The 25,061-nt window shown below is 35.5% G+C and overlaps 1 protein-coding gene across 1 annotated transcript in view; it reads right to left on the bottom strand.

Moving 5' to 3' along the window:
* LOC149793955 (uncharacterized) overlaps nt 1-5,199 on the bottom strand; it is a 37,983-nt gene extending 32,784 nt beyond the window's left edge. The window contains exon 1 of the mRNA XM_089969074.1: nt 5,070-5,199. The gene's annotated coding sequence lies outside the window, so the exon portion shown is untranslated. The remainder of the gene's footprint in view (nt 1-5,069) is intronic.
* Nucleotides 5,200-25,061: the final 19,862 nt, after the last annotated feature.

The following is a 25,061-nucleotide window of genomic DNA, read 5'->3' as shown; positions in this document are numbered from 1 at the left end:
TCTACAATGATACCAAATAATCTACAAATACGCTACAAAAGAAAGAGTTAAAAAAACCCTTTTTTCTACCCAAAATTTTCCCATAGTCGCAATCTGATTTTGTGTCCAGATTTTAGACTTTCTGGTCTCAGATCTAAGGCAGACCAATATGAACTGCCAACTGACAGATGAACCTTTGCAAAAAGTAGGATAAGATGGGCATTTGAAATAAAGAGTGGTCTTGATATGAAAATAATTGGGTCCATTAAGCACACAAAAAAAAGAACTTTTACTCTTCTACTCATGCATGAGCCAAATAGCCAATGAAAAAACGATGTTTCTAACACAACTAGGCAGTAGCTAATTGGAAGATCACCTGGAAGTTGATGTTTCCTACTTGAATTTATGATGTAAACAACAAAATCTGCCAGGGGTTAACGTGTTAAAACTTGTGACCAACAGAAAGGCCATAACCAGCATGGCAACCCAAAGGTTCAGCAAGCATGTTGCAGAAACACGTCTTAACTTCACAATGATTCATCCAATTTATGAATAAAATCCATCAAGATGTTAAGAAATATAAGAAAATTAAAAAACTTTATGACAATATCCATCAAAGCATAAACTTCATTATGAACTATCATATAAACTTATTTTGACTGCAAGAACAAACTTAAAGACCTAATGTTTCCTACTATACATATTCTCAGCATGTGTTTTAATGTTTTCTAATTTCATGGTGTTTGCTTTTGTAATCATATCATTATATGTTTTTTATCTTATATGCCTTGTCTAATGTTGTAAAGCGCTTAGAGCTTCTAAAGATTAGGCGCTATACAAAGTCCTCATTATTATTATTATTATTATTATTATTATAAACACTGGTTCTTTTCAAGACCAATGGAAATATGCTAATGACATACTTGTCTTCAAACCAGCACGCTATTGATGAATACATAGATTTTCTTTGTACAACTTTTAGTAGTGTCCAGCAGCCAATGAAAACATAAGCATGCAGAAAATAAATTTATAACACAGATTTCTCCCGGATTTTTACAATGATGGGAAAACCTTTCATGCATTTTCATATAAAAGCATCAGGGTGTGAAATCGACACTAGCAAAGCCAGCATTCTGTCCATGACAAATCAGATATACTAGTTTATATCCTAACATATGTAGTGAAATATACTACAAAATGTATGACTATGGTATTTTTAAAAAATGCACATGACAAATCACATTAAATGAATAAAGACAACTAAAAAAGTTTTGGATCTCCATTATCTGTAAAGCGACAATGAGCGTACTATTGCAAAGGCACCACGTCACATGCCTTAAAACCGCAAATCCAACTTTATCATCTCCAGCTGGTACAACTCGATAATAAATGAAAACTCAATAAGCAGATGATGGCAGTTGATCTAGAAGTCAAGCACTCAAGTGATCTGATTGTGTTACTACTATTAATAAATGTTACAGCTCCTGTTATACTCAGGACAAATCAGCTGTACGTATTAATGTCAGAACGCAGGGGAATCAAAATTTGAAGAGGGGGAGGCACACAATCAAGCACTCTGGAGAAAACACTAAACATCAATCAATACATAATTTGCTATCTAAAATCAATCAGGATTTTTAGAAAATTACACTCACTCTCAAAATGCTTTTAACAAACTTGACTAATTCTTGTTAAATGTACTCTGAAGGACATAAATACAAGATTATCAATGAATTACTGGTATATTTTAGAAAAGCATCTCACAGTATTGTTACTAAAATTAAAAATGTTCAGGTTTAATTTTTCTTGGAGCTCCAATACAAGCAACAGATTTACACTTTAATGTTCTACCATTGCATACTGAGAACACTGAAATGGATACATGTCAGTGATACATGTGCAGACAATGGAATATTCCACACAACAGATGAGATCAACAACATACAACTCCAAGAACAGCTGCTGCATTATCTTAATCATAACAGTAAAAGTTGCCAAGACAATGTCAAGACACATCAAATAGACCATCCTTACAAAACCCTGTTCACTTGTTTGTACCTGATAAGCCACCTAATGCAGAATGACCCCAACTCCCAGAAATATGTTGATGTGAAACTAGGAATCATCAAACAGATCATGTCTGTACTATTCAAGCTTCCAGACTACAAAGACTTAAGAACTCTACCAACTCATGTGAGAAAATCATTCTATTGAGCACATACTACATATCATGGACTTTTTCAACTGATAAAATTTCATACCACTGATGTATTTTGGCTTAAAAAAATAATCTTAATTGAAGCCCTATTTATTATACATCATATATTAAATATCCTTGTCTAAATCCTTAGAAACTTTTTCTTCTTCAAAAATGCATTGAAAAATTTATGTAGATGCAGAATCTTCTGACTAGAATCAGCTACCATAGCCATTGCTCCATATTCATCAATGGCTGACGTGTACAAACATACTGATCTTTCTTGACTTCACATGCACAAAAATATGTCATCAACATAACAATGCTACAATCCTCAACACAAAAATGAATTGGCCCACTTGATCTATTGTGTTTCAAAAGAGAAAGTCAGTCAGTCAGGCTCATTCAAACAGCATGAAAGCATATGTTGTATCACAATAGCCAGAAGACTTGTACTCAAAGCATTTGATTAAACTGGTTTTTGCATATTCATGTGAAACAAGTAAATCTCTGTAAATGCCAGTTTTTAACAGTAAAATTTCCTCCTATACTACTGGTATTCACATTCTTTCGAACTTTAAAATATTAAAAAAATTAGTGCTCACGGTGAACAATCTCAACATCAAAATCATATCTTTTTATGCAACTGTAGTTCCATATTCCTGCTCACTTTGATCAGTTGCTGACAACAGCAAAACAGCACCCTTAAGAAGAGCTGGCTTAACTCGTTGAAAGATTCATGTCGTGCAAATGTATATACAAATTGTACAATTCTGCCTTCCTAGTCTGTTAAAACAGACAACTTGAGCTTAGAGGCTGAGTCCCCACAGTTATCAAATTACTGAAACACAGTATTAGATTGCTACTCCAGCATAACAAGTGATGAAGCCAAGAAGCCAGTTTCATCACAGTCACATAGTTGCTGTCAAAACAATGCCTTAAATCATCCAAAAAGTAAGCTGATTCCCCTTCTGCTACTGTTTTGTGACTAATTGCTAATTAAAGCACCCATTTCTGCTTTATAAATGTTAATCCAAGCTTTTATTTTTATTTTCAAAACAAATTAAAAACTATGTGTTTGCTGACCAAGGGAAGTCTTTGTTTGGATTTTGAAGCTCTCTTCTTATTGATGACCATAAATTCCATGATCTTATAAACCAGGAAAATGTTGAAGGTTTTCACTCAAGCCAAGACACTAACCATGGTGGTGAATTCTAATTTTTGTCCAAAAAATGTAAGTCTAAAATGGGGTGGGTAGGGTTAGAGTAAACTTGGACCAGGGATTAAACTAATGTCGTTGTGTTGAGTTGTGACAATGATATTAGCAATGCAACTCCTGTCAAGGTCAAAAATGCATTGATTTAATTTGAAAAAATGTGCACATTATTCAGATATATTTACAAAGATGTGGTTTATAAATGGAACGATGACATAATAAGCATCATAAAACATGTACTCCAAATACAAGAATCACAAGTGAGAAATGGGTTACATAAAAACAGCTGTCAAAACAAGACTGAGTTTTCAATCAATCTCTTTAAACTGCATTATTTTAGTTACTGTACAGTTTTGTTTGCATGTTTATAAACTCTGGTAAACACTGCAGCCTTAGTAAAATTAACATGTGACAGATGCAATAGATATGGAGTCATTCCATTTGATCACAGTAGCATTTGTTTAATATTTAGATGTGTTTGTTTAATATTTATATGTGTTTGTTTAATATTTATATGGTTTTCTTCAATACTTCATATCTATAGTATACAGCTTATATTACATGTCTACGGGTTGATGTTGACATGCATACATTATAAAGTTAACATGCCTATAGTATGCACATTGTCACTTACATGCATACAGTGGACATGTTGCTAAGTACTTTAAACCAAGGGAAAGGACTCTACTTGTTGTTCTTGTAGGGTTTAATGCCATTTTTCAGCACACGATAGGCTATACATGGTGGCCAGTATTAATGGTGGAGGAAGAACCCGAAAAAAAACCCAAATAACCACCGACCCACAAGAAACTAATGGCAAGCTTTCTCACATACCCACATTAGCCAAATCCGAGACTCAAACCCATGCAGACAGGTGAGATGGCAGTGATCCGTAATGGAGAGCACTTTAGACCACTCTGCCATTCAGGGCCCCCAAATCTACCTGTACATGTACATCAGATTTCAATTGACATCATGGAAAAGACACTTTGCTAGGATATTTGTTTGACTTGTGTTAGAATAACAAATGATACTTATTTCTAAGACGAGTCCAACTGAAAGCTTTAGACCCAGATCTGTCTGCATATTTTGCAGATACCCACACTCAAGACACTTCACTACGATAACTGTTCGACTTATGTGGGATTAAGAATAACAATCGATACTCCCTTATAAACTGAGTCTGACTACAGACCCATCACACAATGCACCAGCAGATCTGGGTCGAACAAGTTTGTTAGGAGTAATCAGTAGAACAAACAAGATGAACCCTGATCTGCAGATGCATTATGCTATGGCAGATCTAGATCTGTTGTTTGCAGTTTGACTCAGCTTATAAGCAAATATAAAGGGTAGTAAGAGCCAGCTACGGGTTGATGTTTGGACTTTTAAAGTAGCCATAACAATTTTCCAGTCATATCGCAATGTCTGCAGTGTGGTAGCTTATAGCGATGTACACCACTGGGGCAACTTCCCACAAACATGTAGCATCATGTCCCACCCAGCCTTAACCTCCTATTGCTGAGCACCAAGCGAGGTAGCTGTCAGTATAATTTTTATAAATCTCGGGTATAATTTGGCCAGGGTTCGAACATGCAACCTTCTGCATCTGAAGGTGATGCTCTAACCACTCAGGCCACCAAAGCGGTGAGTTTTAGCAACTGTGTCTAAACTTACCGGTCTCTGTTCAAGCCATAGCCTCAATGACAATGAATTATGAATACATATGTGGTATCAGCTTCTCCAATCCTCCTTGTGGGTGAAACATTTCAGTCTGGACACAACTGATCGAAACAACCACATCATTACCCTAATGAAAGAGAAATAGGTAGAAATGGAGATTGGAATAAAAAAAAGGTTAAATTTAAAGTGATGAAAATAAGATGACATTTAAGGAATACACCATAGATTTTCATGAACTAATGTCATTGTTGTGTACTTGGTAAAACTGTTTATATCCTGAAAAGTCAAACTGCTTACAGTACTTTTGTATTCTACCAAATTGTACAAGTCAATATAAGACATATATTCTTTTTATCTGCTACAGGTTGAAACCATCTGATATTTTAAACCATAACAAGATTTTCAAGATGGCCTTTGTTGTGGCAATATTGGATGTTAGATCATTGCAATTTTTATTTTTGAAAATCTTAGCATCATAACAAATCCTTTCGTGACCATTCTTTATGAATACAAAAAGTCACTATGAGTACATGTACCAAAATCAAATTTTAAACATGGATGTCAGATCATCATTTAGTTTAGGACCATAGACACCATAAGAAAGATTCTGGTAAAAACACAATCTCAATATGACATTCCATTTAGAAGGAATAGCACACAAAAACAAAAAAGTCAACAAATTCACGATGCACATCCTATGATACAATGCATTATCGATAGACATATAAACTTCATAGTTCTTTCATCTTTAGAATATCTTCCAGTAGCATGGTAGTGCTGTTTTATATTTACTGACATCCCTTTTTTTATTTTCATTGAACACAACTTGTCAGGATTTCACATGTTACCTTAAGATTATTTTCCATCCTGAACTTAACTCATGTTCCTTCAATTAGACAACACACACCTACAATGACATATAAACTCTCAAAATATTGTGTAAAAGAACCAATCATTTACAAACCCCCAAAGTGTTTTACATTGCTTGTTTGTTTCTTTGAAGGTAAAGAAAATCGAAGTGAAGTCCAAGGTTGACAAAATGGTCCACGTTTTCTTAAACTCATCAGTTCTGTTATTCACTTTGGCAACATATTTTACCAGCTTATTTGATAAAACAATAGATGAGATTTGGGATTTCTGATAATGTGATTTTTCTACAAGCAAAATTAGATAAGTTGACAATATCAATTTTGTATTTTCAATAAAGATGTCTTTTCATGTAATTTTAAATTTTGGTTGTAAGTTTGGATTCATTCCACAAATAATTTCCAAAACTGTTCAGTAACTTAAGTCATAGAAAAGATGCTCAGTTTGTTCTGTACCCTCTGGTTTGTGGCAGTAGTTTTATGATAAAATCTAAAATTAAATCTAATCAGTTTTGTGTCTTTTGTACAAAGTTTAGCCAAAACAAAAGAGGTGGTCTATTAATTTACACCAACTGAATTGAAACTGCCTGGACTAAGTATTTATAGCACACAGATTACAGACATAAACTTATCATACAGGCCACTGATCAGCCCTTTTTGACACTGCGTGAATGCTTTTCAAAACAAATTTTTTATCAATTTAATGTCTTCACTTAACTTTTGAGGTCACTAAGCTACTGTATTAAAAAAAGAAATAGTACTATTTCCTGATACTAAGAAAATCTTACTGTGACAAGTAAACTAAGAAACAAATCATTCACTTTGATGATGCAAAACAACTGCCATGAAATTATCAAAAACTCCATTTCCACAAATTAACTGGGTGACTATAACTTGTATGGTTTGTAATTTGTCCGCTTGCGAATTACGTGCTAAACATCTATTTATCCTGTCTGCATGTTCAGCCACTGATAAAATATATCAGCATAAATGGAGACATTCCAAACTTATTCCCAGTGTATGAGTCAACTGCATTTAAGATCATTTAATATCCACTTTTGCATGCGCGCACATTTGTGATTTTGGATTCTTAACATAGCTTTAACAATTTTTCAGTCATATCGCTACGATGTCTGCAGTGTGGCAGTTTATAGTGGTGTCTAGCACTAGGGCATCATGCCACAGACACATAGCACAATGTCCAACTAAGTCACATTATCCTGACACCAGGCTGACCAGTCCAAACACTAATCTCTTAGGGGCCCTGAGTGGTCTAAAGCAATGTCAGAGATCACTGCCATCTCACCTCTTTCTGTGTGGGTTCGAGTTTCTGGGTCGGCCAATGTGGGTATCTGAGAAAGCTTGCCAGTAGCTTCTCATGGAACATGGTTCTTCCCCAGTTCTTCATCCGCCATTAATACTGGCCACCATGCATTGCCTATCATGTGTTGAAAAATTGTGTTAAACTTCACAACAACTAGCCTCGAAATGCTGAGTGCCAAGCAAGGAAGGTGTAAGTACCATCTTTGGTATGACTTGACCGGGGATCGAACACACAAACTCATGCATCCAAGGCGGAAGCTCTAACCAATAGGCCACAGGAAGGGTCCATCCACTTTTGCATGGAGTTTCTCAGTTGCTTTGTATCAATTTCTATTGAGTTAAGTTGTCAACACTTCTAATGTGTGATGTAGTGAATAAGTTACAGTTAGTTCTGACTGTGGCCACTGTTAAACTCTGGACAAAATAAACATTAACCAATACTGAATGTAATATATTTTACTGTGTCAGACACTGGATGTGTAGCCCTCATATTGGATAAAAATGGGTATGTGAAGCAACAGTGAAACTTCACATAAAAGTACTTTGAATTACCAGATGGGGAATAAATCTTGAATGTCTTCTTTATGATGATATGTTAACAGTGACGCAGCATACTGTCGGAATTGAACAGGGGAGGGAACAGATTTCAAACCATATGATTCACCATCTGTTTGCTAATTTGGAGAATGCAAGTGGGTGTTGTCAAAGTTTAGTTTTTTTACTGACATAAATAAATGTATGTGTCTGCTATGGGCATCTCAGGTTACCGTATTTTCCGGCGTGTAAGTCGATGTGGAGTATAAGTCGAATTGACCAATTTTGTAAATTTTCCATCCTTCGTCCATATATAAGTCGATTCGGAGTATAAGACGAAACCAGGTCAATAACTTGGCTTTGTATTTTATACTACCGGTAGTAACTTCCGGTTGCATGAATACTGATGGTATCGTTGTATGATATTCCATATTACCGGCAATCGTGAAATTGCATTACCAATGCTAACATGCTTGTGATTTTACTTCTGAACTGCTATATTTTGTTATCAATTGACACAGCTGAATAAACAGTCCATGCTTGTCTTATTATAATTGAAAGCACATCCATGTTGTAGTTCATTTTATTACCTGTAGTTATGAACGTAACTTACACAAACTTGTCATTTTCTGTCGTAAGTTTAAAAGTCACGGACTCTCTTAAATCGATTCGTATATATGTATATATACATATACTATTTTTTAAGTGTTTGTTCTGTTTGGACTTGGATATAATTAACATTTTATTACTAATCTATTCAATGCTATACCCCACTATTATCTTTATCGGCGAGTTCGAATACAAAGTAATGGGTATGATCTCTTGTCCTTATAACAAATTTTGTATGGACAATGACTTCAATAAAATGTTGACAGATTTTCATTTCCCTAAAAAAAGCCTCATTTCCCTATTGGCAGCCTCGCTGATTTGACCTATTCTGTCGATTCTTGCCCTCAATCTGGTTTCAATTATAGCCAAAGCACTAAGCATGTTTAATTACCGTGTAAATAACACTGCATAGCCATGTGGTTGTTGTGACAATGTACATCGTAATTAAAACAAGAATGAATTGTTGATTTAGAAGTGTTTATTGATAATGGAATATAGTAGGCTCGTAATACATGAGGATTATCACAATCGTCAGGTAACTCAAAATACCGTCTTTTTTCTCTTTGCAAAATCTACAAATAAAAAGCGCCCTGAATAAAAGAACGATCTTGTACACTGACAATTTTTTTCATCTCTCACTCTCTCTCGTGCGCACACACACAAGCACGCGCGCGCTCACAATATATCTGATTTTAGTTTAGTATAAACCATATTTGTTTTAATTATGATATCCATTGCAACAAGAGCCACGTGGCTGTGCATGCTATGAAAAGATTGATCAAAATATACCGAACTCATTAAAATGTGCCCGTACTATAGCAATGAAAACAATGCCCATGGCTAAATTCATTATTTACATCTAGAGAAGGGAGTGGGCATCATTTCCTGTTGTACTTAATCCCATTGATATTAAAAACGGGTAGCGTAACTGATGCGGATTAATGATAAAGAACAATGGGGTACCGCCAATATGGTAACTAGTATCGGTAGCTAAAGCCAATATCAAGGTCTAAACAATTGCGGCAACTGGCTTTGATTGTTGTTGGAAACCAAAGACCAATTTATCAACAACCGGTATAATCAAAGAGAGACACTGAATCGTCAGCTGGTTAAGAATGAATATAGGTGAAGTGTTGACATTACAATTTGCTTTAAACTGAATTGCGAAACTAAAAATCATGGATCACTGATGATCTATGAGTACTGGTAGTCCATCTATATATCTGATTTTAGTGTAGTTTAAAACTAATTTATTTGAGAAACTTTGTCAAATACAATTAGAAACATTGGATTTGGGGGATTCAGTAGAATGCATGATCTACATTATTTTATAAATACTCATAGAATACTCGAGTTAATATGGATTACATCCCTTTGTAGGATCAATTGGATCAATTAAAAAGCTATGCCGGTAATTGCTCACATGTGTCCAACATTATACTGGAAAATCAAATATTAATGGACCAGTTATTTCATATCTTGTTTTTTTAGGAACAAACAATATGCTTTGAATTAGTACAGTACACTATAGAGTATAGACCGTAAGTGTGCTATGCGGCCCGGTGAAGTTTTTACCGGTACGGTAAATTGTTTTCTTAAAAAGCTATGCTGGTAATTGCTCACGTGTGTCTAACATTATACTGGAAAATCAAATATTAATGGACCAGTTATTTCATATCTTTTTTTTAGGAACAAACAATATGCTTTGAATTAGTACAGTACACTATAGAGTATAGACCGTAAGTGTGCTATGCGGCCCGGTTAAGTTTTTACCGGTACGGTAAATTGTTTTCTTTTATTTTATGTTTGAGAAATAAGAAAAAACACGCAGAATGCAAAATAAATAATGACAAAACTTACAAATATAAATGCAGTCATATTAGTTTATGACAATTTACTGACAGAGTAATTTAACATGAATTTGTACTTCTATGACCTGTTTTCGATTATGCCGATTATAGAGCAAAGTCAATAGCATACCGGATACTGTAATCCATATATAAGTCGATGCAATTTCAATGACACAATCCATATATAAGTCGATTCGGGGTATAAGATGAAGACCGAACTTTCAAGTCAAAAAGTATCGACTTATATGCCGGAAAATACGGTAATTCTCAATTTAAAGAATAAAAGGCAGGCAACTAATAAGTATTCAAGACTGCAAAATATTAAAGTAACTCATATTGTTTTGTAGATTCATCACTGCAATCAAATTAAGTATTGATAAAGAAAAATATTGATATATCAATTACCATTTCACCACTATGACTTATGTCTTACAGCTGTCAGATATTCAGTAAATATGACAACTCATTGATTACTGACATAGCTCACTGAAATTTTAGTAACAACCGTGCTGATGTTTGGCAAATATGGCATAGCTCTTTATGTGTGTGATTACAGTGGAACATGTTTGAGGTGGTTCTAGAGCATGCAGAACCTCTGCTCATTTTTTAGCCAACTATTCTGGCACACAGTCCAATCAAACCAACATATTTCACCTTTTTTTACCACTGTTAATATTAACCCACATTTTTTCATGCATGCATATCAAATCAGAAAATATCTGCATAAAAATTGGTTCATATATATATATATATATATATATATATATATATATATATATATATATATATATATATATATATATATAATGCCTTTCACAAAGTGCATTTGTCTTTGCAGTAACAAAATTACATTAATTTTACAAAATTAATTATCCATTGTAACGATATTTTATACAACTTAAAGCAATAACATGTTATACCCTGGTCCCCAACCCAACTATTCAGGGATCATGATCCCAATTTTCTGCTATGTGTCTTCTTGTCAATAAAGCATTACAGAGACCTCTGCTCATTTATAGCCAACTATTCTGGCACATGGTCCAATCAAAGCAATATATTTCATCTTCTTTTTCACCAATGTTAATATTAACCCACATGTTTTCATGTATGCATCTCAAATCAGAAAATATCTGCAAAAAAATTGGTTCGTAAAATATATATATAATGCCTTTAAACAAAGTTCATTTGTCTTTGCAGTAACAAACATACATTCATTTTACAAAATTATCCATTGTGACGATGCTTTATACAATTTAAAGCAATAACATGTTATACCCTGTCCCCAACCCAACTATCCATGGGTCATGATCCCAATTCTCTGCTATGTCTTCTTGTCAATAAAGCAATACAGAGAGAAGTGATAGCTTGGTCAAAATATATTGAGAAGACACAGGTGAATGTTTTTTTTAAAACTTGGGATAAAAAATTCCTAAAATGTCACAAAAGTAATAATTAAAGCATATAATACAATAAAGGTTTTTAAAAGATCCAGTTTTACTGTTTAAAAACTTGTAGTAAACAATATCCTCTACAATCTTTTCAATGTGATATATCTCATCTTTCTACCTCATGTTTTCCATTTTTTGCTTCCATTGTAAAAAGTGCAAAATATAATTAATTTTTACTTGAATGTAAATAGTGTCAAATTGGAAATGCTAACTGCTAACACCAGAGTAAATTCCTAAAATACTGTACAAACAAATTATTAACTGCAGCACATGATATGATTAAAGTTATAATGAAAAAAATCCTACTTTACATTTAACAAAATGCCAATAACCAAACAATATGTCACACTTAAGTTTTCTTGATCATCTAAACCTAATTTAGCTTTCTAAGTCATCATTAAAGCAAGTAAAGAAAGATATAAATAAATATTACTCAGCTCCAGCATATAACAAGATGTCTGCACTTCCCTCTTCAAGTTCTTACAAACAATGGATGTGGCTATAAAAATGGACTTGTGTACCCTTACTAACCGATCCTTACACAATAGCACCACATTTGATTACTGGCTTGTTTACCTAATATCAACAAACTCTTTTGTTTCCTAAATCCCTCAGGCCCCACGCCAGAGAGACCCGCCAATATTAAGTCCACATGTATAGTTTATGATGCATGACACCTACACTTATCAAATCTATATCGACAGTACACAAAGGGTTGGGGTCTTTACAGTAAACATGTTACGTAATTAAATAAGGCGCCATCCCCCCCTAAACAATGGCTAAGTTCCGCGTCCCTGATTTTATGACCTCAAATATTCATACGTTAATTTCAATCAGTAAATTCCACTTATGACGCTTTTAAAACAATATAAGAACATTCCCTTAACACGGATGTGAAATTAATTAACTTGCGTGGCCACGCTCAAAACAACGAGCAAAGTTCTCCGATATGGGGACACTGAAACCAAAACCATGCGCGACCTTCTTCCAACTTTTGAAGTTTAACTACAACGATGGTCACAAAGTTAATAAAAGTTCTCAAACGTATTCTAAGCTTCTTACCTTAAAATAGGAGGTAGGTAATGACAAATTCAGAAATTTCCAGGAGTGGCGGGATGTCGTGTTTAAAATCTGGCGTAGTTTTCGTGGATGAAGCTTCGGTTATCACCTGTGTTCCATTGTCGTACTAAAGTAAATATCTTATCTCCCTTTACTTATTTCCGCTAGATCTTGACCAATCGTGTTCAAGAATTTAATTCACTCCGTTTGGGAGCACTTGTTGCTGTTGAGGCTTCTAAGGGGAAATTATTGTTATGCATTAACAGATGGAAACTCGAGACACGGTAAACAGAACGGAGTTTTATTTGTTTAAGATATAGCGGAGTAGATGACCTTTTCTTTATATATGCTGAACTGCTTATTTTTAATTCGCATTTCTGTGTGTGTAAGCGCGTATAATCACAAAAACCTAAGAAAACTTAAGAAATACCCTTTATTGTCCGCAATGTATTACGTAACTGCCTGCCCCAGGCCGTCCTAGTCACAAGGTTCCCTTGGTTGCTTGGGATAAAATTAACTGAATACAGGTCCAAGCCGTCTAATACTTAGCATAACATAGCCATAATAATTATACACATATAAAGAGCAGTATAATGACTGCTTTTAGGGTGTATTTATAGATCTACAATTGCCCACTTATCTTCATTGACCCAGGTCCCCCAAGCCTTGATCCGGATTTGCATTTGGTAATATTAACAACCAAAACAATAAAAAGGAAGTTGCTATGTAAGAATGCTAAAGTTGAAAGAGAATGTTGATAGCTTTTGTACACGAGATAAATTACATAACTATTTTATTACTAGTTTAAACACACACACACACACATGCATGAATGCATACATACATACATACATGCATACATACATACATACATACATGTGTGTGTAACTGAATTTAATACTACTTTAGCTGGTACACGTATTTGGCTAATTCCTTTGCGACTTCAAGAAATTGGGGTGGGTGCATTTTTCCAAAGGGACAATGCTATTGATGCCCCACCCCACCCCTTTGGTCGACGACCATGGAGGTATCAGAATAATGACAGCTTCGTTGTTTGATGTAATCTTACTGGAAGAAAAGTTTCCTTGGAAAACTTTGTATTGTAACGGGGGAGGGGCATTTAGTGTTATCTTATTTCTTCAGTCCGGTTACTTTTGGCGTTGCCTCAACACAAATCCTTTTGCTCTTAACGGAATTGTTGAATTAAATTTATGTTCATTCTTTCCAGAATTGGTGTTGTCTCTTTTCCAGCATGCAATCAATTCCTGGAGCCCACTGTAAGATGTATTGTCATGCATACTTCTTGTTGGTCAGAAAGCCGTCTGTAAAGTGGACAGCTTCCTGACACAACTCGTTGTATTCATTCCAAAGTAATAATATTTTGAAGGTTTTAATGCCAAAGTGATGTGCAAAACTGCAGAACCAGCGCATTTCTTTTATGCTCTTTATGCGAAAAGAAACCGTCGAGAATAAATATTTTAACTATTAAAAATGCCGCTGGACCGCTATAACCTGACCAGCGTTGTGAGATCACCAAATAATACATCGCTTGTACACCACGGAAATGTTTTCCGCCACTTTTTATTATTTTCTGATATTACTGGTTGTGCGCCGCTAATGTCCGAAATAATAAAATGACCCCTACGCCTTACCGATCTGTTTTGTAGCGAGTTCGGTATACAAAAGGTTGTGACTGACACGAAAATTTACCAGTACGCATTCATTGCATGTATCAGGTATGAGATGTTCGGACAAAGAACAAAATAGAGACAGTTAAGTGCAGTTAAATTTAATTAAAAAGAATTTTCTATATACTTAAACTCGTTAGTACATATCATATATATTTGATATGTATTGTTTGTTGACTCTTTCTCCCTCCCCATGATTATATGTTATGTATAATTGTATTTTGTAATTTAGATTAGTCCAAAATCAAATTCCCTTTGTACCTGACTCAGGACATTGATTTTGTAAACAACATAATACAAAGCTAATATTTCTTTGTGAGTGTAGATTACATTTTAAGATCATTATCAATAGAAATAAACATATTTATGTTAATCCGAGTGTTTTGACACTGGTATTCACCCATGGAGAAACGTGATGTAGCTGATGTTTGCCATGTAAGTTCTTTTTACATTTTCACTTTGCATTATAGGGAAATAAATTATTTGTTGAATTTTACAAAACTTGTTGATTTTCGCTCTTTTCTATTACTTTAAGACCAACGAGTCTTAACAATATTTTTGGGAAATTATGATTTCTTCAGTAAATCTGCCTTATTTTTGGAGGTTTCTCAGTGACTTGCAAAGCCAAGTAAATGTATCTAAAATGACTACACAGTCGTTTTTGTTACATCTTACTCGCCAAGATTTTTAGATTCCAATAACCACCCCCCGCCCCCCAACGTTTCCAGTGTAAAACGTAATCATACTGTACGGTGTAAAAAGAACTGCTGGTGCCAAATCACAACTTTTTGAGAGAGAAAAAAATGCAGTCATTACTACACGGTCTTCATGATAATGACGCAATTTTCGATTAAAAATGTATTTAATGATGTTGATAGTGAGATACTATCTACAGTAGCAAATTTGTTTTCAAACAGTGTCTGATATTGTGCGATTAGTTATGTTACTTTGTAAAGAGACGGGTGTTATTTCACCTTGTTATGAGGAGCACATGACTGCACGAGCATATTCTCTTGTAGCTGAAGTTATGCTTTGTAATGAGACAGGTGTTATTTTATCTTGTTATAAGAAGTATTTTTGTGTACGACCATATTCTCCTGTAGCTAAATTTATACGCTTTCTAGCGACTTTTTTTTGATTAGATAAGTTATGACTGGTAACGCTTGAAATGTACCTATGGTAACGATTTGCAACCCATGAAGACTTCGGTTGCAGACGTGTTTTAAAGGTTAATAAAATTAACATTTCGCCTGTACCAAGGTCATCAGTGACTAAGGTGTTGGACTCGTGACCAAAATGGTGCTGGTTCAATGGCGTGTGTCCTTGAAACTGGCACTTTACACAGCATGCCTCGGCACGATTACTTTTAAAGTGTTACTGTTGCTGTAGGGTTTAACGCCATTTTTCAGGACACGATAGGCTTATACATGGCGGCCAGCATTAATGGTGGAGGAAGAACCTGGGAAAACCTCCGAAAGAACCACCGACCCACGAGAAGCTACTGGCAAGCTTTCTCACGTACCCACGTTGGCTGAATCCGAGACTCGAAAAGCGCAGACAGAGGTGAGATGGAGAGCGCTTTAGACCACTCGGGGCCCTCTTTAAAGTGTTGATGGACCATAAACACCGAACCATGACATACCATATAACTCGAATAGCTAAAAATGTGTTGTAATAATATTGGTACCATATTTTGATTTTTATATACATATAACGACAATTTTCGGTCATCAGTGATTATATTTCACAGAAAATCATTCCGACCCTTTAGCAGCAGGGAAGGCGAACAGACCGCTTGGTTGAAATATAATTTGCTTAAAACAAAACATCATACGAAAAAAAAAAATAAGGTCACAAACATCTTAGGGGTTATTCTTCGTATGTACTTTGTTTACATATATGAGGTCGCGCCTTCCCTGCTGCTATTAATTTATCCCAAACGTTTATCGAGACCTACACGATATCGTGTTCGAGGATCATGTAAGTTTATCGTTATAAATCCATGCGGAGTAGCTTGCGCTCGTGAAAAAAAGTTTCTAAATTTATTTATATCCATGTCACCGCCACACCAAGTTTGATGAATATTTCGCAACGTATGAGTATCGACTCCATTAAACACAACTAAAATATTACAGTTGTCTCTGGTTACTTTCGGAATTTGTACATATCGCTGAGTAACATAGATCACATCAGTGTTTTTATGTCTACCTCGAGAAAAAATCCTAGCAGGATTTGATTGTTTGTCCAGCATCACATCATCGTATACAACCAAATTATTAATAAATCCATCAATAGAATCTACCGACGGTGCTTCATCAATATCGGTTATAAACTCGATAACATCGTTATCTTTATCCAATAATCTTGCGTTTTCATTAAAATCTTTAAGCACATTATAACATCGTTGATCATCTACAGACGGGGATAACAAATACAACTTATCCCATTTTAGCCATCTCATTATAAGATTAAGCAACAACTGTGTCTTTCCACTTCCAGATGGTCCTATTATTATCATCCTAATCGAGTTCGGTAACGCAGGATGGTGCTTGATAGGTTCTCGTTTTCGAGTTGCTGAGAAATCAGTTATATCCATATTATATAAATACATGAATCTATATTGTTTACGCTGTAGAACTAATACCCCAACTAATGATCTATCCACGGTTACAACAAAAAATGCGAGAATAGCATATGGTGGAAAATGTGCAGTATGTAACAGAAAAAAGTTTTCTTTTTTACCTAAAAAAGATGGTGGTGATATTGCTAAATTAATGTCAAAGTTCCAAGGCACTCCCTGGGCTAAATACCCTGGAAAAAAACATCTTCCAGGATATAATTACTGTGGCCCTGGATTCCAACTTGATATCAGACTTGACAACTAAGATCAACCAAACCCAGGCGAGGAACCAATAAACGCTATTGATAAAGCATGTCACGTTCATGATGTAGCATATAAAAGCAAAAACCTACAAGACAGACGTATTGCAGATGTGAAGTTGATTCATTCATTAAATTTTATAAAAAAAATAAAAACATTAGAGAATCATTAGCTAATTGGTTAGTAAGATCCGCGTTGAAAGGTAAATTAGCGCTAGGTGCTGGTAATATATAAAATGGAATCGATTTATTATTCTCCAAGAGGATACTGGAGGGGTAAAGCAGCAATTAGTAAACTCGCTGATGCAGCAAAAGTCAAGTATTCTACTGCTAAAGCGTGGTTATCCAAAAAAGCAATATGGCAAATGTATCTACCGCCACCTAAGAAAATTCGATTTGCACATTTCGATGTTAGTGTTCCTACTGAAGTTCATGAAGCTGATATATTATTTCTACCACATAATACCGTTAAAATTCAAAGACGTCAAATAACATACAAGTACGCGCTAACTGTTGTTGATGTTTCAAGTAGATATAAAGATGCAGAACCGCTATCAGCTAAAACAGCATCTGAGATAGCTTCTGCGTTTGAACGAATTTATCAACGAGGACTTGGACCACAAGGTGGTCTGCGATGGCCACAACTATTACAGGTTGATCCTGGCAATGAATTTCTTGGTCCAGTATCATCGTTGATGAAACAACATAATGTCAAAATACGACGAGGACATACTGCAATTCATCGTGATCAGGCAATTGTTGAACGATTTAACCGAACACTTGCTGAGCGGTTGTTTGGATATCAATACGCGAAGGAATTTATTTAAGACAAGAGATCTCGCGAATGGGTTGCAAGATTACCAAATGTGATAGCCGCGTTAAATAATGAAATTACTCGAACAACCAACATGAAACCCATTAATGCAATTACAAAAAAAAAAAACATAGCTACACAACGACGTGATTTTTTTAACACAGCCAGTATTAGGTAATACCACTGTAAGATATTTATATGAGCCCGGTGAACTTGAAGGTGGTAAAAAAAGAGCGACTGATCCTATTTGGAGTATTACGACGCACAAGATCTAGCGTAACAAGATCCACTGGTAGACCCGCAATCTACAGATTGGATTCAACTGCTCCTCAACGTGGATTTGTACGTGAACAATTACAAGTAATTCCCGAGGACACACAATTATCGCCCAAATCACTTAACTAGCACCTCTACGTCGATTACATTCAAGACAGGTCAACATATTATTTTCTTGTGTATGACCAAGACGGTTATTTTTTCTATCTACGGTAAATTGTCTTGGATCATTTTTCAGATACCGCCACAACATTATACAATTACAACTTGCACAATGGTTATTCTGCTGTTGTTTCAGCGTGTTGATAAATTCAACGTCGAGATCAAAATCGCGTTGTTTTTTTTTTTGTCACTTTGTTTATAACCAACTAATTTTCTTTTCTTATTATATCGTTGTCAATATCATCATTGATCACTGACGAGTCCATGACAATTCTCCGCAGTTGAGATATTCTTCTGACTCTCGACACTGCAAGATAAACCAAATTTGACCGTTAGATACGATCATCAACGATCCAGACAACTGTATCAGTAATAGTTAATTCTTGAGATGAGTTAATCGTCATCGCGTATCCAAGCGTCCACGGGGATTTATCAGCAGGTAGAGCATCCTCAACAACATCAACATCAACTACGACAATATTATTCAACACAAGATTCTGTTTCCCCTATCCTGGTATATCAACGTCAATATTTTGCCGTCGCGTATCTGCTGGTCGATAACATAACGGAACTGGCAACGTTGGAAACTTTTCTCGTTTTAACTGAAACAACTCCTGTTGAAGTGTATCACGAACTATCTTTCTACTTGCAACTATCAAATCATTTGGTCTCCACGTTTGCAAAAAGTCGTTCATAGAGGTTTCTGAAATTATTTTACGCATTACTTCACACTGAATTTTAATCGGTTGTAGTCTGAATAATTTTTTTAATTCTCTTGATTCTGCATCAAGTGCTCTATGATCATCAGTTATTTCTTCATAGTAATCAACGAAGTTTTTCAACCAATCATGTGGAGATGGTACAACTATAGGTGGTAGTTGACCGTGATCGCCTCACATTATCACAGCAGTATTTCTTGTTAATAACCAATCAAGAAATGTTTTTAATGTTTCTGATGATACTGTACATATTTCATCCCAAACGATAATCCTCGGAATATATTTTTCTCCCATTCGATCAGGAGTCCATGCATCACCTTTGTACCTAAAAAAGCTGTGATAAGTGCATGATTGTACTCCTCGTTGTTTCATTTCTCGCGCGAGTCTGTGTGTAGGTGTTAGCACGATCATATCTGAATTCTGAAATAGTTCGATCGCTCGAGTGGTTTTACCAGAACCCCAGGTCCGTTTAGATAAACCGTTTTATTTCTAGTTATTGGATCGTATACCGATAGTGCAGACGATAGCTTTAATGTTTGATATTTTTTACAATAAATGTCTTTAACCGCAACATCAGCTGATTCGGAATAATTAAGTATATTTTCTTTTTTTATTCTCCACGAACCTAACGATGCACAAGTGTCTATATTTAATTTTTTTAACAGTCCTGAATATTTTTTATTGATATAAAACTAATCCGTAGCGACTCTGACAGCAAACTCAGAAATTTTATTTATCATCGATAATAGATTTATCGAAACGTATGCTAACATTGAAGATCTTAAACGAGTAAACTGCGGTGACTCACCGTCCATATAGCTCACAATTGTACCTAGTTTATTTCCATTTGGTAAGAAAGCTATTTCTCGATTTATAAACGTGTTTTTATTCGTTGTATCAGCGATTATAAAATCTAACTCAGCATCATCCATGATCAATCTTGTACAATATCGTTTATGATCATATGATCCTCCTTGGGTGAACTTGCCAATTATTTTTCTGCCAAGATCTTTTGCGATTTTATTCTCGTAATCAGTTTTGTTGGGGTTTTCGTCATCAGAATATTCTTTTTGCTGTGGTAACCAAACTTCGGTTTGTTTCCGATATGATATAATTGCTTCACTTACAATCAATAATATTAATATCGCACAATCAAGCATATACCATAATAGTACTATTGGTGCCCAGCGTTTTTCTGAAAAATGCCTACCGAACCAAACAACAAATCGTATGGAGATCTTTAGCAAACTCGAATGACTCGACACAAGCAAATCCAGTTAAATCAAAATCCGGTAATGGTCCATTTATCGATACTCGTGTCATTTCGTGTGTCGGATGACCGAATCTCTTGAAGTATACAGAACAATCTCCGTATCCGAGAAAACTTCCCGGATAACATGCAACCATATCAACCGAAATAACATCTTTATGATCGTATTTAGTATTCCAAAGTCCACCGTGTCCGTATTCGACACAACTCGATATTATGTCATTGAGAAAATCAACTCTATTTGGTTTCCACGAATTTTTCTTTCTAGCAAAATGAGCCGCAACTGACGGAACAGTAAAACAGTTGCTCTCAATATTTCATCAGTATCATCAGTATATTGCAGCGCAATATTTTTCATTTTCTCGTGGAGAAGATCTGTTCGATAAATAACGCCATTCGGTCTTACAAACTGATCAAATTTACTTTTTTCTTTTGTACAATATTCGTCGTTTTCAGAACTTTGAAACAACCATACTGACACAGGATCGTTTTTACTTATTTCGTTAATAAAATCAAACATATCTCCGCGATAGTATTTAACAGTTCGATTTCGTGGAAACACTGTTACTGCGCTAGTCCACGCGTGCGCGTTATGATCAATAATTTTAATCGAAGCTCCTTTTGATTTATATTTTGATTCATACAAAATCTCTCGCTTTGAGATGTATATCAACAACAGATTGTTTTGATAGATCAAGATGCTCCAGCGAAAAGTAATAAATCGGATACAAAGTTCTAAAATCATGTTGTGATATTTGCAAACCGGCATCCACATTTTCATCACGTCCCATGAACGACATCAAACGATGATACACACGTCCGATATGATTTTGTTCATAATTCAGTTGTATATTTTCTTTTGGTTCTTGTTGTTCGTTTATTCGCAAAGAAATATCTGTGATACCTAGTTTATCAAATATCATATGAGTACGTTCTTGATTATTTAAACGATCATAGTTCTGAAACGCAATAAAAATATGCCGCGGTGTAGAAACACCTTGTTGTGATGCTATATGCCATGCAAACTGACCGTTAGTATTACTTTGTATACTATCCGTGCTTGTTGTCAACCATGACAACAAGGATTTACCACCTGTGTCCATGAAAGAAAGTAATTTTTGTTCTTCTGCGATCGTTGGAGTCATCACCGGCATCCACAAGGAAAATTTTGTTAATACTACTTTACCAGCATCACCAGCAGGTCTCCAGATTGCATCGTTATCATCACCATTTCTTACAAAAACAACCGTGTGTCTAGCTCCAAAAATAACTTTTCTAACATTCCTACAAAATCCAAAAATATGCGATAATGTAATTGTATATGAAAAACTTCTGTTGGCTCCTAGCAACATATTTTTACGCGCTGCAAATCCCAAGTTGAAATTTGGATTAGAACCATGAACTACTGGCGCCACATCAACGTCAGCGTTTCCTGCAAAATTTCTTGGTCCTCTTATATTATACGGACTATCATCGGGGTGACCAGTATTATATTTTACAAACATCATTGTGGGACCTGCTGATCTTGTATAATCATCAGAATATCTTGCCAATCCTATTATTGTTGTAGCAACGTCGACATCTTTGTGAATTGATTCAATATTTTTTCCATCAATCATATATGTGGCGCTATCAAATAATGCCATAATACCATTGTTGACAAAACCAACTTGTACTGCATCTGCGTAATTAGCATCGTTTGTTCTTACAATTGTAAAATCTACCTCAATAAAAGCCTCAGCGGGTAGAAAATATCTACTTGTGTCATGAACTTGTAGTTCAATTCTTCCACGTTGATCTGGTAATCGTGCATCATAGGAATAAAACTGATAATCACGTACCGATTCATCCTTACGGACAGGTGCTTCCATATCAAGCGCTTCGTCGGATACGCGCTTGAACATTTTATTATAATTATTTTCGTCTAACACAAGAATCATCGTGTTCGAGAAATTCCGCTTCCTGATATTAAACTTGAAATATTATTCCTTGGTTCACCGAGCTCTTGATCTGCTAGTGCTGCTAGTCTCTGATTTGCAGCTTGATTTATTATTTTACTGAGTCTGCGAGCATAATTTCAGTACTTGGTAGTTTTACTGGTTGTGATTTTCGTCTTATTAATCGTGCTAGTCTATCTTTGATTGCCGAGAACGCCTTACCAGCAACATTGACGATTGCAGCAGGAGATTTTTCACGAACAATGTCAATAGCCTTCATCGATAATTGTTTTGCAATAGGCGCTGCTTTTGGAGCCATCCTTGTAAATAATCCCCGTACAACATCACCAAGTCCATCTCCGTAAAATACCTCGTAGACTGGTAATCGTGAGTTCACTACTCTGACAGGTACAGATTTACGATGATTATTGTGTACAATCATCTTATTTTAATTGCCATTTATCTAATCATGGTAACAACTAGTCACTGTAATCATCAACGAGTTCATCGATAAGTTTTCGGTGAACACCGATATCCATAATACCACCCTGGAATAATCGCTGACAAATATCAGCTGCATCATTAATTATTTCTGATGAGTTATTTCTGGCACGTTTTCCCCCTATGAGAACTTCTAACCGTGACACATCATTGAGGATATTATCAGGACAAACAAAATTATTTCCCAGACCACTCCCCGTTGCTCCTTCATCCTCACTTGTTTCCGCCCTTTTCTCAAAGAGTCTTAAGGGTGATCTTTCCACCCTTGCTTTTTTAAGTAGCTCTTCAGACCTTTTCAGCTCTGACATCAACTTTTGCTGTGGTGATTGTTGTTGTTCTATTTGTTGCAAAGGTGGAGGAAGTTGATATGAAGGTTCCCCCTGGGAAGGTTGTGATTGTTGTTGTGACTCCAAATGAAATTTATTTATATTTTTAACATATTCATCGTATACTTTATCACCAGTTCTAGCCTGGGTTTTGTTATAATACACGCGACATAACCATTAAAAATAATTTTTATCCCCTGCGCCAGCGTACTTGGGTTTAAAAAATTCAAACCTTCGAGGAAAATTATCAAATACAAAACGAGAAAAATCTTCCTTTTTAACTTTTTCTTTAAGTTCCTCAACAACACCTTCTTTAATTTTTTTAATCAGTTCAACATTTTCTCTTTTTGTTTTAGGTTTAGGTGCAAGTTCTTTTCTCACGTTGGCGACTTCAGTATGAATTTTTCAAATACCCTCAAGTATTTCTTCATCGACAGGTTGAGATTGAGCTGCAGCTATATCACTTGGAAGACCTCGTAAAATCCTTTTTGTTTGTTTGGTTCTTCTTGCTATTTTTTCAGTTTGTTCTGCTGTTTGTTTTGATACCGGAAGAAGATCTTCCTTGATGACAGTTGTAATTTTCTCAGTTGTTGCAGTCACGGAATTAAATAATTGTTTAGTATCTTCTTCGTACTCAACTTGTGCTTCCTGCTGCGCTTGTAGGTTTTTTCTAAATTAATCTCTAACAGGAAGAAATTTCTTAATTGCTTCTAATCGTTCTCGAGCTATTCTTGCAGCATGAGATTCCGGATGTACCATTTTATTATAACAATAATTTTTTTAATTAATAGCAGCAGGAAAGGCGCGACCTCATATATGTAAACAAAGTACATACGAAGAATAACCCCTAAGATGTTTGTGACCTTATTTTTTTTTCGTATGATGTTTTGTTTTAAGCAAATTATATTTCAACCAAGTGGTCTGTTCGCCTTCCCTGCTGCTCCTTTAAAGGTTAAAGTATCGACATGGTAGAGCTGATGTGTGTGTGTGTGTGTGTGTGTGTGTGTGTGTGTGTTACCTAGGTACAAAGAATTTAATTTTCATGATCGTATTAAAAAACTAAAAGAGAGGTTATTTGTTGTGGTTGTCAGATATTTGTGCTTCAAAGTAACCCTTGTACGTCCAGTGCTCAAAATGTATGTTGTTGTTGTTGTTGTAGGGTTTAACGCAATTTTTCAGCACACGATAGGCTATACATGGCGGCCAGTATTAATATTAACGGTGGAGGAAGAACCCGGGAAAACCCCGGAAAGAACCACCGACCCTCGAGAAGCTACTGGCAAGCTTTCTCACATATCCACATTGGCCGAATCCGAGACTCGAACCTACGCAGACAGAGGTGAGATGTCACTGATCCGTAACGGAGAGCTTTAGACCATTCGGCCACTCGGGGCCCCTCAAAATGTATGAAAATTATACGTCTTAAATTAGACACAAAACTTCATGACAGGATGACGGAAAATTCGAAAGATACATTGTCAGCATTTAGCAAAGATCAATAAATAAGATATTTTAGTGACATCCCTCTTAAGAGATACGTTCTTTCTGACCCAGGATATTGTTTTCTTTTATCACAATTATAATTATTATTAATAGTAGCAGTAGTTGTTGTTGTTGTTGTTCTTGTAGGGTTTAACGCCATTTTCAGCACGTAATAGGCTATACATGGTGGCCAGTATAACTGGTGGAGGAAGTACCCTGGAAAACCAAGGCGAAGAACCACA

Source organism: Sinohyriopsis cumingii, chromosome 8 (genome assembly GCF_028554795.1).
Source record: "Sinohyriopsis cumingii isolate HCF-2022 chromosome 8, ASM2855479v2, whole genome shotgun sequence".
Classification (NCBI taxonomy): domain Eukaryota; kingdom Metazoa; phylum Mollusca; class Bivalvia; order Unionida; family Unionidae; genus Sinohyriopsis; species Sinohyriopsis cumingii.
This window is presented reverse-complemented; position numbering and strand designations above follow the sequence as displayed.